General features: G+C 40.8%; 1 pseudogene; it reads left to right on the top strand.

Moving 5' to 3' along the window:
* LOC148021946 (pentatricopeptide repeat-containing protein At3g09040, mitochondrial-like) overlaps positions 1-17,532 on the top strand; it is a 293,011-nt pseudogene extending 275,479 nt beyond the window's left edge.
* Positions 17,533-17,918: the final 386 nt, after the last annotated feature.

The raw sequence follows: 17,918 nt of genomic DNA, 5'->3' as shown, positions 1-17,918 counted from the left end.
CTACAGGGATCCTCCATTTTCCATCACTTGAACAATGACTAGCATACCATGACATGAGCTTTCCAATAGACTTACACTTGAACATAAGTTTTATACGTGGAACAATCGAAAAATGTCACAAAATCTTATGAGGCACATCCATTGACTTCATCTCCACTTCGTATCTTGATTTGCCACAAACAGAACACTCTCGTGTGAACTCATAAATCCCACGAAATAAGACACAATCATTGACACATACATGGATCTTAATATAATCGAGGCCTCCCAGAGATTTCAAGTAATGTCTTGCTTGCTCTCTCTTAGTTGGCAATTTGTTTCCTTTTGAAAGCATTTGTGATAATAACCTACATATATTTTTAAAAGTGAGTTAAAAAACCACCAACATATATTTCTATCTGATTTCAAAATAGAACAATTAATATTATGATTCATAAGCCAAACTGAATTGATACCTACTTCAATAACGCATCCAAACTGACATTACTCCATCCATAAATTGTTTGCAAGTTAAGTATCTCGAGGGACGCACAAAGAACAGAGTACATATAACCTTCGTACAACGGAGTAGATGACGCTACATATAGTCGATCATCTGGCTTCGTAGAGTGACCTTCTCCCTGAACCGGTTGCGAAAATAGATGGTGTACCATGTTGTCCAAAATCTCATCCTCTACAACTTGATGGGGTATTTCATGAGGGCTACTATCATGGTCGTGAGTCTCCACTCTTCTTGAGGACTGTGCCTCCTCGCGTTGACTTTTTGCAGCCTCTCGACACCCGGGAGGGAGCATTTGAGGATGTGGCACCGCATCCTGCTCAACCACAAAAGGGAGTTTCATGTACATTGATATATATTGAGTAACATAGACTAGCAATCTTAGTGTTAAAAAAAAACAATGAATACCGGTGATTTTTCTCGGTTCCATTCTCCATACAAACTGAGGTGTGACATTGCAATTCGACGTGCTTGAAAAATACACCCTCGACAACGATCACACATGCATTTAATTTTTCATCATAGTCATGCATCTCGATTATGAAGACGTAATGTTTCATCCTCATTTGAGGATGTGCTCGTTGACTCATCAGCATGCACCGCACTAGGTGATGACGACGACATGATTAAACCTAATTCATGACAATATCAAAATATTTGTCATTCATATGTTTACATAAAAATTTCAAGCTAGCGTATTAATTATTCTAAGATCTCAATTTTAAATACACAAAACTCATCATAAATACATTAAAACTTATTATAAGAATTCACTATCAAAACTTATCTTAAAAACAAGAAATTATGATAAAGCCTGAATGCATGTCTATATCCGCATTTAAGTACACGTCTTAATTAGCGTCTATGTTCACGTCTATACGTGCGTTTACATAAACCTTAGACGCGTATATACACGCCAAAATAGACGCACACGTCAACATTGAAACCATACTTAAATCATTTCTTTTCAAACTGCACCTTTCCTTTCCTGCGTTTTTTGCGGTTTTGAAGCTCGAGTTTAGCCGACATGCAGTCTCTTCATGCCTCACCTCCTCATGACTCACCTCTTCTTTCATTTCAAGCACACAAGAAAGGAAAAAGGAAAGCCAAGGAGAGGAAGAAAGAGAGAACAAGAGAGACAAGAACAAGAGGAAAAAGAAGCAACAAGCAAGCAAGCAAGCATCAAGGGAGGGTAACTGCCACAAGGTGGTGAGATAAAGGAATGTGTACTGCCACAATCAATCAAGGTTTTAAAACCTTTACCTTGGTAGTACGACGGTTCCTAACTTGTGATAAAACATCCCAAAATTTGTGTGCAAAGAGTAGTGCATGCACAAATGAAGGTACTTGCTCTTCATTTCACATGTGTAACTAATGGTGCTAAATTACAAGCCTCATGTGTTGTACAATGCACAATTGAAGGTGCTAATGTGCATGATACCTCCCTGTTTAGGGAAAATATATGGAATCCCACTCATAATATGCAACTCCTTAAGGACTATTAATGTATAGCAAGTGTGGATCCATTGGAAGAACGTGATCTTTGACCCAAATCGTGGTTTCAGCTTAGATTTTCTGTTGCAAGTCACGATAATTGTGAAACCAAAGATTGCGCAAGAACATAACAAGAAGAAGAAGACTGAGAATAAGAAGCAAGAGGATGAGGAAGAATGTTGGGAGCCAAAGAAACTAGGGACCCACATAGAAAAAGAGATTGGGTTGGGGGTATAGGAGGTAAATCTTCAACGGAGAGCTATTTCGCAACTCAAACAAAAATAAAGCCTCTAGGGTAAGGGGCCCAATTAAAACACGGCCCCCTATTTTGTGAGAATGATTGTGATAAACCAACATTGATTTTAGAGCAAATCAAATGAATAATTGCTTGCTATGTGTAACAGGTGGCCAATGGAGAGCTCCTAATACACTATCTTCAAATGGGCACACCCATATCACAAAACAATGGGTCCTTTTTTGCATCACTGATTTTCTTGCGCAGCACTAGAAAGGCCTCACCATACCTTTATCTTTGCTTATATTTTGTTGATGGGAAGCTCAATCCCTTGCAAAGAGATGTGAAACATCATTTGGGCCAATTCTACCATCTTGATATTTTCCGCTACAAGGGCTGGTCGCTACCACTAAATTGGCACCCTTATCCTAAATCATTAGGGCCTTGACCAATGATATACATTGTAAATGCTTGAAAGCCAAATTTTGAAAATGAGTACGGTAGAAAGCGAATCGCGATCATGTAGAAACTTTACCTTTCAAAAACAACCGTCATTGTAGGAAACAAATAAGTCTATCCCACTATCAGATGTGTTGCTATATTGCTCAATAACTTCATCAATATCATCGACAATCATATTATTGTCTTCTTCTGTGTTTCCTTGAATATCCTCGCGAGGTTCATCTTACTATATCACGCATATCATCCATTATGGTGTCATCATGTACATCATCATTAATTGTTGGATTGTCATCTGTTATCTCCATGTCGGTAATATTACCATATATTGGTTTTGAACGATTAGATATAGGGATGACATACCACCATTGGTTATTGTTTACCATTAGATGATACACAACCTGTATTTGAAAAAAAAAAGCAAAAAACTTAAATACTTATTATATTGTATATATGTATCACATGTATATATATTAAAAAATTAGCCTTTGCATATATACCTGCTCACATTGTTGAGGTAGTACTAATGTGTCATTCTTGTTTTGGTGAAATTTTGTAGAGTCAATGATTACAAAACCACTTGGATGATGTTTGATTGTGCAATACTCACCATTTGTTACCACTTCTTTAAACCACTTCACATCTAGTACATACATAAAGAATCATCTGAAGTCAAGCTTCAGAATATCTTGGATCAAACCACAATAACCTTCCATGGTACCATTGGCATCCTCGAAGTGAGCAAGGACACCACAATCTTGGGTATTTCTCTTTTCATCTATACGTTGAGTTCGAAGATGTTTACCCTCACACCAAAGTGCATTGAATAATGTGCACTAGTAGTAAAAGATAAAAGATCAATCTTCTGCATATTCCCACTCTTCTTGAGATATATTAATTTCCTCCTCTTTTTCCATTCTCTCCATTTCCTCATGTAACCAATCTATATCAATATGACGTGGGAGCGCATTTAGATGATCTGAAAATGAGACATTACCTCCATATCTAGTGCAAAATTCTTGTCTTTCGCTTTTTCTTCTTGCCCTTGCTTCATTATATAGTGTCACCCATTTGCTCATCACATCACTATTGAGCACACAAAAACTATTTGACTTACGAAGTTCTTCTTTTGTTAGCACTTTACTCATTTCTTTTCCTTGAGGTATTATAGAGGTCATCCTCAAGTCTTCATCATCTTTCCATAGTCGTGGTTGAGAGGGATCCACTTCAGCAAGATATTCAGAGATATAAACAAGGGATGATTGCACTAACCAACCCTCAGCCATGCTTCCCTCGGGCCGTGCTTTTTTCCTCACAAAATCTTTCAAGGTTTTCATGAAGCGCTCAAGAAAAAACATCCACCTTGCATGAACTGCCCCAAAAAGTGCGATCTCATCAATCAAATGTACACGTAAATGTAATTGAGTAGTTAAAATGGATCGAGGAAAAATTTCCTCCACCAAACAAACCACCTCAACAGATAATAATCGAGCATCTTGCAATGTGTCTGGATCAATTTCCTTCGAGCTCACGTATTTGTCAAGATGTATGATATGCTTGTTTATTTTTGTGTAGAAATTCAAAGATATATAATGAAAAAATACAATGTATACACACCTCACAAGCTCTCCCATCTTGTAAATGATATCACGTACATCTTTGGATACACAATGGGATATGCTAGTAGGAAGTACGAACTGAATGTAAACAATATTCATAGATCAAATGATTAGTTGAGGAAAAAGTCATCATACCCCAAAGTTTATACATAGTTACTTCACTAATTACTATATTCATGGTTAGAGATACCCTTACTTGAATCATTTTGTGCCAATCGTGGGACTTCAAACTAGATAGTTGCTCCACACCTCTTTCTTTTTCTTTATGAAGGCTGCCTTGAGACATCTCATACATCCTGTGGGTGTTCGAAAGCTACATATTTGTTCCTTCACTATTTTTTCCTCGTTCTTTGACAACATACAAGATGCATGGGGTAGCTCAATCTTTCCTCTGGGTCCAATACGTGGCCAGGCTCGTCTCATGCGACCAATGTTATGCAAATCCTCCTTTACATTGATTGAATCACGAGCCCCTATCAACTGATCCCATAATGTAGATACAACATTTTTGAATATGTGCATGGGGTCCAACAGGTGATTGATCTTGAGTTCAGTCTAGTACGGAAGACAAAAAAATATAGAGAACCTAACAAACAAACAATATATTATGTAAACAATTCATCATGCTAAATACTTTAAAGTCAATCGAGAGAAATGCACTTCTTACCGACTCATGCCGAGTGGAGGGTGGTTGTCGACATTAGTCCATCTCTCCTTCCAATCTCGAATGGTTAGAGATTGTGGAGTCATTCCATTAGTAGGGAGAACATATTTGGGATGGTCAATAAGAAGAAATCGATGATGATTGTCGTAGATAACCTTCTTTAAACGTGCCGGCCTAGAGGAAACTAGAGAGGCACTGCAAATAGGACATGCATGATATCCTGATGTGGTTAAACCTGAACAAACAAGTGAATTAATAAAATGTAATTGATTCAAGTCTTGAATTTCAAATATAGAGTTATATACATGTACCTAAACACTCTCCGTATCTTGGAAAGTCATGCATGGTCCACAACAACATGGCCTTCAATGTTAAATCTCTAGAGGATGCATATACGCTTGTATCTTGCACCTCAATACCTTCCCATAACATTTCTAACTCTTCAATCAAAGGCTCTAAGTAAATGTCCATGTTTTTTACCTTGTGCTTTCCAGGAATTAGAAGGGACAACATTACATGTCCCTTTTTAATTGCCATGGATGGAGGAATATTATAGTTCACCAATAGCACTGGCCATACACTGTATGATGTGCTTTTGATATAAAATGGATTGATTCCATCCATACCTAAACCAAATCTCAAATTTCTTGGTTCTTCTTTGAAAATGGGCCACAAATGATCTATATGTTGCCATGGCGGTGTGTCTACAGGGATCCTCCATTTTCCATCACTTGAACAATGACTAGCATACCATGACATGAGCTTTCCAATAGACTTACACTTGAACATAAGTTTTATACGTGGAACAATCGAAAAATGTCACAAAATCTTACGAGGCACATCCATTGACTTCATCTCCACTTCGTATCTTGATTTGCCACAAACAGAACACTCTCGTGTGAACTCATAAATCCCACGAAATAAGACACAATCATTGACACATACATGGATCTTAATATAATCGAGGCCTCCCAGAGATTTCAAGTAATGTCTTGCTTGCTCTCTCTTAGTTGGCAATTTGTTTCCTTTTGAAAGCATTTGTGATAATAACCTACATATATTATTAAAAGTGAGTTAAAAAACCACCAACATATATTTCTATCTGATTTCAAAATAGAACAATTAATATTATGATTCATAAGCCAAACTGAATTGATACCTACTTCAATAACGCATCCAAACTGACATTACTCCATCCATAAATTGTTTGCAAGTTAAGTATCTCGAGGGACGCACAAAGAACAGAGTACATATAACCTTCGTACAACGGAGTAGATGACGCTACGTATAGTCGATCATCTGGCTTTGTAGAGTGACCTTCTCCCTGAACCGGTTGCGAAAATAGATGGTGTACCATGTTGTCCAAAATCTCATCCTCTACAACTTGATGGGGTATTTCATGAGAGCTACTATCATGGTCGTGAGTCTCCACTCTTCTTGAGGACTGTGCCTCCTCGCGTTGATGTTTTGCAGCCTCTCGAGACCCGGGAGGGAGCATTTGAGGATGTGGCACCGCATCCTGCTCAACCACAAAAGGGAGTTTTATGTACATTGATATATATTGAGTAACATAGACTAGCAATCTTAGTGTTAAAAAAAAACAATGAATACCGGTGATTTTTCTCGGTTCCATTCTCCATACAAACTGAGGTGTGACATTGCAATTCGACGTGCTTGAAAAATACACCCTCGACAACGATCACACATGCATTTAATTTTTCATCATAGTCATGCATCTCGATTATGAAGACGTAATGTTTCATCCTCATTTGAGGATGTGCTCGTTGACTCATCAGCATGCACCGCACTAGGTGATGACGACGACATGATTAAACCTAATTCATGACAATATCAAAATATTTGTCATTCATATGTTTACATAAAAATTTCAAGCTAGCGTATTAATTATTCTAAGATCTCAATTTTAAATACACAAAACTCATCATAAATACATTAAAACTTATGATAAGAATTCACTATCAAAACTTATCTTAAAAACAAGAAATTATGATAAAGCCTGAATGCATGTCTATATCCGCATTTAAGTACGCGTCTAAATTAGCGTCTATGTTCGCGTCTATACGTGCGTTTACATAAACCTTAGACGCGTATATACACGCCAAAATAGACGCACACGTCAACATTGAAACCATACTTAAATCATTTCTTTTCAAACTGCGCCTTTTCTTTTCTGCGTTTTTTGCGGTTTTGAAGCTCGAGTTTAGCCGACATGCAGTCTCTTCATGCCTCACCTCCTCATGACTCACCTCTTCTTTCATTTCAAGCACACAAGAAAGGAAAAAGGAAAGCCAAGGAGAGGAAGAAAGAGAGAACAAGAGAGACAAGAACAAGAGGAAAAAGAAGCAACAAGCAAGCAAGCAAGCATCAAGGGAGGGTAACTGCCACAAGGTGGTGAGATAAAGGAATGTGTACTGCCACAATCAATCAAGGTTTTAAAACCTTTACCTTGGTAGTACGACGGTGTCTGAATAACCGAGAGCTGGCGATTCGGCCCTGTAACATGTCCCATAGTATCATCCAGGACACGTCTTAGCAGTCCATAGGAAAGGATGTCTAGAAAGCTCCGCCCGGCACTCCCATGGAATGTTACGGGTTTTACGATCTAGTTCTTCCCGCGTCTGCCACGTAGCGGAAGTATCCTGGCCATTCCCACTTAGGATCGACCGGAATTAGGGTTTTCCCAATGGGTCATTAGCTAACAGCAACTAGCGTCAAACCCGAGTGAACTACTTTACGCAGAAACGCCAGGTCTGAAGCGGATTCATGCTGCACTTGGTTCAAGGAGAATGGGAAACGAGAGGGATACAAAGCTCAACCTCTCTGCCATAAGGCATAGTCCCATTCCGTTCCCCTAAAACAACGTAAATCGGGTAAGACGTAGCTCTAGGTCATCGTTCTCGTTATTCTTTTTGATGATGATGATCATTCTGCTGTTCTTCGAGATTTTTGGAGAAAAGTTCCCGGCTAACCGGGACCACCCAACCGTAGGACGGACCCATGGCCCATCCTCCGCACTTTCCTCATTTTGTTTTAGTTATGTAATTATCTAACACATTAATTTGACATATAACAATCATCTTCTTTAATTAATCTTGTTAAGCACTGGTTCCTTCACGTAATCTTATCACGTGACATAGAAAAACAATATCAAGCAAGTTCTTTTAACATTTCATCATTTTATCTTTGAAATACAAGGAGTTCCGCCCGTAGGCTTGTCCATAATCTGCCCGAAGGCTAACCAATAATCTCCAGGGATCACTATTCCAAGCTTCCGCCCGTCAACTAGTATGCGGGCCTCGAGATCCAATCGCGAGTCACGTTAGCCTCTTGTGCAGGACCCGGAAGGTGAGGGATTTACGGCCAGAGCCCCCCCTGGCACCCAAGCGTCCTCCTGCTCCAAGTAGAACTCAACGGAGAGACCTCTCGCACGGGTTCGGTCCACTTTCCCGACGCGGTCAACAACCCCCTTGGTTAGGGTCAGGCAGGCAGTCGGGGGTAACTGAATCTGCCTCTCCCTTCAGGCTTTTAACCTGAAGTATAGGTACTTGTTTAATTTGTAATTCATAATTCAAACAGAGCCCTAAAATCTCTAGCAAGCACAAACATTTCCATTAATCAACCCAGTTGTATGGCAAATTGCTAAGGAAGTGTTCTTTCCTTTTTGAGTGTATCAGCAGTCGTTCTCAAGATGTCTTGTAACTTGGCAAGATCCCTTATATTCGGGTGTAGGGTATACCCAACTTGGTTAACCCTAAGGTACCTTAGATATGCTAGTTTCTATTTTACAACTTTTCTTATTTAGAAGGATATCCAAAAATTATGTCTTTTTGCAAGATAACTTGCGTAAGGATTTGTCGTCCTTGAAGAGGGTTTTTCCCTTTTCTCCTTGTGAATCAATCACAAAATGATTTCATACATGTTGCGCAAGTCTGGCGATGGAATAATCTGTTTAGATTCCTTAAGCTGACGTATGTTAGGCCTAGGGTTTCTTCATTTAAGAACCTTAGGGACAAACCCTAGTTTCTTATCTTTATGAATTTATTGTCCCTACGGTAAGGAAAGTAGTTAAGTGTTTAGGGTATGAATGTTTCTATGTTTAGATTGGTTCGGTTATCTTTTGGAAGGTAATCCTACTCGTCTTGTCACGGTTTTTCTATTCTTGTGACAATTAACCTTCCTACTCAATACAGTTTAATTTGGCATATAGCATAATGCCAAGATGATATAAAGACGACAAAACTCCTTGGGACAAAAGGCCTAGCTGAGAATTTAGTGTATACACACTTTATTAGTTCCAAGTCCTCAAATAGTAGGGAAAAAGTGTTAATAGAGTGTCATCCAGTAATTTCCCATTACATTTTCTTTCCAAATGAGTTCGTATATCTAATTTTTATACTTGTTAATTCCTAACATTTAACTTCTGTTTTCTTTAAAGATGAACTCATGCCAAATAACAACAGTTGCCTTGCTAAGATGTGCAACTAGCACAGATAACTCCCTAGTAATTTGAGCATCCAAGAAACCTTCCATGAATTTAGCCCTTTTACCATGATTCGTTGCGAAAGGAATAAGACTAATGGTGCAAGATATAATTTGAATATATTACTATAGTAAATGGTTAATCTTGCCTATAATTTTATAGTGCTTGATGCAATTTGAAGAAAGCTAATTTGTATACATGGTCATTCATAAGCTAACTCCTTCGTTAAAAATAACTTGAACAAATATATCTTTCCTTAACAATTTTTCTTTGTGTGACTGACTTAAAACCGAATTAACATCAAGAAGAAAAACCTGGCTTTGAGGTGAGATATCCACATGGATACCGAGAGATGACCCTCCCGCAGCTACACCTTGGACTTTCTTCGGCGGCATCGTACTTCGAATGTGAGATAGCCTTTTCCTTTTTCTTCTTGGAATTCCACCGTCTTCTCCTTCCTTTTCTTTTTCCTTTTCCCCACTCTTCCTCCGTCACTCCCTCTTTTCACTCCCTCTACTTCCCTCCCTATCTTTTATCTCACGGCTATATTCTTCCTTACGGGGTACATACAAGGCCGTGATGATGACTTGAATAGTTTAAAGAAAAATCTGGAGGGAAAAAGGGCAAGGGCTTAGGGGGAAATTTAGAATCCCGGGAGGGGGGGGGAATAAGGGCTTAGGGGGGAATTTAGAATCCTGGGAGGGGGGGGGGAATAAGGGGCTTAGGGGGGAATTTTAAAACCCCGGGAGGGGGGGGAATAAGGGGCTTAGGGGGGAATTTTAAAACCCCGGGAGGGGGGGAGAACAAGGCTTACGGGGGTTTAAAAACCCGGGGGGGTAGTCTTAAGGCCACAGGAGGGTGCCTTTCATGGCAAAAAAAAGGACTTTGAATAGGCCCACATGAAGGGGGGCTTATCAAGGTCTTTGAAAGCTTCCCCAAGAAGCTTCCAAGGCTTTTGGGGATTCTTTTGGAGCCACGTGGAGGGAGTGGCTCCCCTTGTGTAGCGTGCCGACAGCGAGGGCCCTTGGCGGCGTGCAACGGACGATGATGGACTGACGCGGTGCTCAAGACTCCTTCTTCAGCAGTGGCACAAGGCGGCGACCAGACTCCTCCTTCACGACGGTCATATGTCTTCAGGCGGTGGCGCAGCTGCTTCACGGCAACACCAGCAACGGCGACTTGAGTCTCTCTCTTCCTCACGACGCCCCACACAGAGCCTCACTCTCACCCTCTTATGATGGGCTCCCTTCCACGGCCCCCAGCCTCCCATCATTGAAATAGTGGAGGGAGGGGAATCTTCACTCTTGCGTGTCGACACGCATGTCCCCCCCTCCCTCCAAGGCTCCACCAAGGAGCTTACTACCTCCTTCTATTCCCCTCCCCCTCCAGCTCGTCAGTTGGCTGGAGGGATAAGGGGGGGGGAATAAATTTTTTTTCTATTAATCTGATTTTTTTTTTCTACGTGGAATATTACAGGCCCTTTCTTGTGAAGAGCGGCATGGACTGTCGCCCTTTCAAACTCTACTTTCATGGTCGGATCTTCTTCTTCTTCGAACATTTGCCTATTGGCAACGCAGGCGATTTTTCCTCTGCCTCAGGTAGCGGCTCCTTGACCACGGCCAGTTTCTTGGAAAGGTGCTTGGTGATGTCCTCCTCCAAGCTTGGGACATTGCCTCTTGAAATGACTGGGCTCGTTGCAGTGGAAACAACGGAGGTTTCGGCCATTGCTTTGAGTAGGGGCAAAGTTGTTGACATTATTAGTCCTTGCTTTCTTTCTTTATCCCTGATTCTGACCTTGAACTCTCTTCATCTGAGGCCTGAATGCTCCTCTGTTTGGGTCATTATAAGACCAAGTTTTGTTACCTCTTGGTCTAGCTTGCACCTCCTGAATTATAGAGGCAGCTTGAATGAGTGTATCCTATAGATTTGATGGGCACATTGATTCGAGATGGGTACTCACTGGTGGGTTTAAACCAGCACAAAATTTTGACACCTGTTGTGTCATGTCCATCTATGGTGCATACTTTAGAAGTGAGACGAATTTAGAGTAGTATGCGTCAAGAGTGAGCCCTAGCTGTTTTAGCTGGTAGAACTCATTCATTTTCTGCGTGCAATACGTAGGTGGTAAGTATCTTCCCTGCACCACTTTCTTCAGCTTCTCCCAGGTAACGAATCCTTCTGCGATCCCTTGATCTCTGCACCATTGCTTCCACCAAAGCCTGGCTTCGCTGGTGAGCTTCAGCTTGGGGAGCATAGCTTGATTGGCGGGTGCAGTATCGGCTGCTTCAAAGTAATCCTCCATGGATTCAATCCAAATTTCAGCATCTGCTTGGACGAACCTGCCTCTCCCGTCAAATTCAGGCAGCTTAATTTGCTTGAGAAGAAACTTCTTCTCCTGGATTACAACAGTACTTGATGTAGGAGGCGAACTAGGATTCTGTACCTGGGGTTGTGCCTGGACAAAGATTTCTTAACGTTATTACTTGTTAAACGTTGTGATTTATATTTCATCTCCATTTTCGCTATCAACCAAGCAATCTAACCACTTAACTTTTTATCAATTCTCATGCACAATCAGACATTGATAAAAAGAAGTCTTATTTATATTTATATGGGCATAGCCTTTTTGGAATACAACATGTCTTGGGATGATAAGCCAACTGTTTACATTTAGTTTGGGGAGACTAATGTTGTATTACATTTATCTACATGAACTGTATAATAGTATGGTTTCGGGTCATGGATCTTCAGGAATCGGTAAATCATTGGAAGTTCAGGGTATCCTTTCCTTTGGAACCCATTCTTCTCATGGCGCCCCAACACTTTGATCCTGTCGGCGGGGATTACACGAGTCACTACTTCATAGACATATGAGTTTAGTTCAACCCTCCGACCTCGAATATGTAAAGTTGAGTTTACGTGAGCTTTCACAAAAGTGAATAGCTTCACGACTGTAAGTCTTCCAACCACTTGATCCTCTTTAGGTTGGTTTATAGGTATGCAAATCGGTGGTAAGCTATGTAGTAGATTCCTGAGGCACCCGTCCATCTTCGTTCCATATACAAAGGTGATGGATTATAAATATGCTCTAGGATGTTCATCATCCCAACCCTTTGTTGATAATCCGGGGAATGCATCGCAGTTATAAACATGACTCGGAACACTATGAACTTGTTCCATGATTTGGAATTCTGCAAGACCGCATTGAAAGTAAGGAAATGTTTAGAACAACAACATTTTCTTTACTTCATCTTATTAAGATGTCATAAAAACAAATCCTTCATTGGTTTGCTCTGATACTAACTATAATGTGTCCACCTGTTATCTTCAAGACACGTCTTAGCAGTCCATTGGAAAGGATGTCTAGAAAGCTCCCCCCGGCACTCCCATGGAATGTTATGGGGCTTGCGATCTAGGACTTTCCGCGTCTGCCACGTAGTGGAAGTATTTCAGCCATTCCCACTTAGGAGCGACCTGAATTAGGGTTGTCCCTATTGGTCATTTCCTAACGGCAACTAGCGTCGAACTCGAGTGAACTATTTTACGCAGAAACGCCAGGTCCGAAGTGGATTCACGTTGCACTTGGTTCAAGGAGAATGAAAAATGAGAGGGATGTGAAGCTCAACCTCTCTACCATAAGGCATAGTCCCATTCCGCTCCCCTAAAACAACATAAATCACGATCATTTATAACATAGACTCTAGGTCAACGCTCTTGTTGTTCGTATCCTTTGAACGACCTTCCTGCTATCCATCTTGATTGAGGAAAGTTCCCAGCCAACCGGGACCACCCATCCGTAGGATGGACCCATGGCCCATCCTCTACACTTTCCTCGGTTTATTTTAGTTATTTAATTATCTAACACATTTAGTTGGACATGTATCAATTAGCTTCCTTAATTAACCCGTTAAGCACTAGTTCCTTTACGTAATAATAGCACTTGACATAGAAAAACAATGTCAAACAAGTTGCTTTTCAACAAGTTATTATATTTATCTTTGAAATACATAAAGTCCAGCCCGTAGGCTTATCCACAATCCGCCCGAAGGCTATCCAGCAATCCACAAGGATCACTAGTCTAAGATTCCGCCCACAGACTAGTATGTGGGCCTGGAGATCCAATCCTGAGTCACATTAGCCTCTTGTGCAGGGGTCACAAGGCGAGGGATTTACGATCAGAGCCCCCACTGGCACCCAAGCGTCCTCCTGCTCCAAGTAGCGCTTAACGGAGAGACCTCTCACGGTGGGTTCGGTCCACCTTCCCGGCATAGTTAACAACCCCCTTGGTTAGGGTTAGGCAGGTAGTCAGGGGTAACTGAAGCTGCCTCTCCCTTCAGGCCTTCAACCTAAAGCATTAGATATGAATTTAGCCTTTAATTCCTTGAGCAAACAAAGCAAAACAATGCTCTTAAAGTTGTTACAAGCACAAACAATTCCATTGGTCATTATTTTTGGCCAACTGCTAAGGAGCGAATCCTTCTTTCCGAATGCATCCAGCACTCGATTCGGGATCAATTGCGACTTGGCAAGATCCCCTATATCCTAGGTTAGGGCGTACCCTATTAACTCGATTGGACCAATACTTTAAGTTCATATGTTATTCCAATTTATTAGTTGGTCTTTTACTTCCAAGCAATTATCTTTACCCAAGAAAGATACTATATTAGGACGATTATTCATCATCTTGCAAGATAACTTGCGTAAGAATCTACCAACCTCATTCCGAGGAATTGGCCATTCCCTAGTGATCCAATCACAAGATCATGAGACTCTGTAACTTGTTGCACAAGTGTCGCATCAAACTATGGGACTATTCTATCCATCAACGGCGTCTTCTAATCACGGTGTCATGATTAGATATAACAATCCATTCTTGATTGCATTAGGCCGACATTGTCGGTCCTAGGGTTCTGAGTTTCATCTTTTTTAGCAAGAGATTCTTAGGAAAAAACCCTAGATCTTTTCTTGCAAGTATGTCCTACTATCCCTACATTCCGTGAATGTGGGCAAGTATTTAGGGTATAGGAGTTTTAGTTTTGGCAATACGTGCGACTAGGTAAATGTCTTCACCGTGCTAACCCTAGTCAGTTCTTTGGGATACGTTGCGTTAAATTAACCCTTTTCTAAATGAGTACTCCGCAGTTTTAGGTGTTTAGGTTTATGCCAATTTAACCTGTCTATTCTTGAAGATAATTACGGTATCATTTCCATAACCACATGACTCATTGTCTACGAGTAAGTTGATTTTCAAACCTTGACTTTTCGGTTTAAGATCAAGCATAGGTTAGGTTACATCCTATAACATGCAAACAAGATTGATGCTAAAACATGCAGCCTTTTACTACTTTCATTTCCGAATGGATTTGTCGTATGCAGAACTTACACACCCTTCCATTAAATTAAGTTTTTAGACCACTTGCCTAGTTAAATCTTCTTCATGAAGTCCTAGCAATTTCCTACGATTGTTAATAACTTTCTTTAAGAATCATTTTTAAAAAAAAGATATTCAATAATGCAATATGCAGTTTATTCCTTTCATGCTTAATCAGAGTGTACTTTCATAATTCTGTTTTGTAAATATGAACATTAATATAAGTTCAATTCATGGCAATGCACAAAAACTACTTGCTAGAAATGCATATCAATCTTCTGGTCACTTTATTTTGTTTGTTTTATTGAGAATACTAATGACCGAACTCTTCCGTCACATGAGCTAATTCTTTTAACCAAAGTATTTAAGACGAGAAATTCATCCTATCTCCAAAAATCATCCACGCACGATTGAATTATAACAACGTAAATTAAAATTAGGAAGAAAAACTTGGACTTGTGGTAAGATGTCCACGTGGATGTTAGGAGACGATCCTCCTGCGGCTGTGCCTTGTGCTTTCTTAGGAGCCATTGCAAATGCAGCCTTTATTTCTTGGATGCAGATTTATGACCTTGGCTGTCTCCTTTGCACGCGTAGCTCCCCTTTGTGACAGCTTGCACCGTCTTTCGGAAATGGTTTTTGTAGAAGCTTTCCTCCTATGAATTTGAGTGGGGAATGCCCACGGAAAGGGTCTTTAAATCCCGGCCTAAAGTGGGCAAAAGGGCTTGATTTCAACGGGGTAACTGGGCTTTTAAACCCCACTTGTGAGGGCAATAAGAAGGCTCACGAAAAGGCCTTTAGATCCCAGGGAGGGGGTTTAAAGTCCTTCGAGGGTAATGCTTATTAAAGCCACAGAAATGGGATTTTTCATTTGATCCCAGGGGTAGTTTTTAGGATGCCCTAGTGTCAAAAAAGGGGGGAAAAGGAAGGGGTGTATAACCTTGAAGAGGGGGTTTTAGGTGGGGGGAAAAAAATCTTAAAAGAGGCACATGAACCAGGGCTAGGAGGGAGCCTGAAAGAAGAATGTGTGTGTGGGGGGGGGGGGGGTGTTATATGAAAGGGCCTTGAGTAGGCCACATGAAGGGGGGCTATTTAAGAGCTATAGAAGCTTCCTAAGAAGCTTTTGATGCTTTTTGATAGAGTCGTAGAATCCCCACGTTGTCGTATTGCTGCGCATTCGAGGTGTGAAAACCACCCAAAAGTTGTGTGTGGGATTTGATACTTTGTACATATTTAGTTGTTGTGTTTATACTTTTGTTCTACGTGGAAGAGGGTTTGGAGTAAGAGGAATTAATCAATAATGCTCTGGTTGACATGTATGTAAAATGTGGAAGTTTAAACGAAGCGCATAAAGTCTTCAAGGGCTTGCTGGAAAGAAATTAAGTATCATGGAATGCTTTAATGACAGGATATATTCAAAATGGGTTCAGTCTCACTGCCTTGGATCTCTTTAGGGACATGCAACAGGAGGGTGTGGTTCCAACTAGAGCTACTTTTCTATGCACCTTGAAAGCTTGTGGTAGCATAGGAGCCTTGCACTCAGGCCAATCTTTACATTGTGAGATATCAAAAATGGGATTTGAAAGAGAATTGATTGTGGAAAATTCTCTGATAAATATGTATAGCAAATGTGGTTCCCTTGCAGAGACTCACAGGGTGTTTGATAAGCAACCGCTTCGAGATACAGTTTCATGGAAGGCTTTGGTTGCATCACATGTTGAACACGGGCTTAGTGAGGAAGTCTTGATTTGCTTCAAGCGGATACAGCTGGAAGGTGTGTTTGTGGATACCAGCACATTCATTCTCTGCTTAAAAGCTTGTGGCACAGAAGGAGATTTAGAAACAGGGCATAGCATACATTCTGAGATAACTAGGAGAGGACTTGAGAAAGAGCTATACATGGGGAGTAAAATGGTGGACATGTATGGGAAATGCTACTCTCTTGCAGAAGCAGTCCAAGTGTTTGATGGGCTGCCAGTTCAGAACATAGTCTCATGGACTGCACTGATTGCAGGATATGTGCAGGAAGGGCATGGTGAGCAGCACTGAAGTGTTTTGAGCAGATGCAACTTGAGGGCCTTTGTCCAAATTCAGTTACCTTTATTTGTGTGTTGAAGGCCTATGGCTCCATATGAGCTGCAGACAAGGGCAAATAAATACATGATGAGATTGTTAGAGAAAGGTTGCTGGACAAAGACATTGTTGTTGGGACTGCATTGGTAGATATGTACAGCAAATGTGGCTTGCTTGCAAACGCACAAGAAGTGTTTGACAAGCTTCCCTTTCATGATGTGGTCTCATGGAGTGCTTTAATAGCAGGATATACTCAGAATGGTCTTGCTGAGGAAGCAGTGAAGTGCTTTGAACGAATGCAAAATGAGGGATTGTCTCCAAATGCATTCACTTACACATACATATTGAAAGCCTGTGGCAGCATAGGAGCTGCTGATAAGGGCAAAGAGATATACAAGGAGATTGTTCAAAGAGGGCCGCTTTTCTGTTTTAAATTAAAAAAAAGCTACGCGCTGTATAGCCAATTTGGGGGGCGTAGGGAATTTCGGAATCGGGGGGCTAATGTTAGTTTCTTTTTTCTCTCCGTGATCGAAAAGGGAAAAAAGCAGAGGGGAGGAAAGAGGATTGTGAACAAAAAAAAACGACAGGGAGAAAAACGAATCTGGAGGAAACCATGAAAGCAAGCAGATTACACAAATGTATGGGTTTTACGATGAGTGCCTGAGAAACCAGAGATTGGGAACAATCGATCTGGGAAAACGGTTCTGAAAAAGCAGGACGTGAGACGAATAAGGAGGACGATGCTAGATCTCGGAGGAGGAGGACTGAACATAGGGAGAAGGCCATAACAAAGAGCTGTACAACCGAATGTTGGATATATTCCGGATGCTACTTCACCTCCACCAGTTTAAGAGTTTGTGGTCTTTGAAGTAAAAAAAAAACAACCTGTCCTGAGGAGAAAAAGAGCTGTCTTGAGGAGAAAAAGAGCCATCCTGGGGAGAAGAAAAACAGTCATTCTGGGGAAAATTAGGACAGTCATCTATCAGAGCATAACAACAGTAAT

The sequence above is a fragment of the Lygodium microphyllum genome, chromosome 17 (assembly GCF_053477565.2).
Source record: "Lygodium microphyllum isolate KBCC chromosome 17, Lygodium_microphyllum_v1.1.10, whole genome shotgun sequence".
Taxonomy (NCBI): domain Eukaryota; kingdom Viridiplantae; phylum Streptophyta; class Polypodiopsida; order Schizaeales; family Lygodiaceae; genus Lygodium; species Lygodium microphyllum.
Note: the sequence above shows the minus strand (reverse complement) of the source record. Positions and strands in the feature narration are given on the sequence as shown.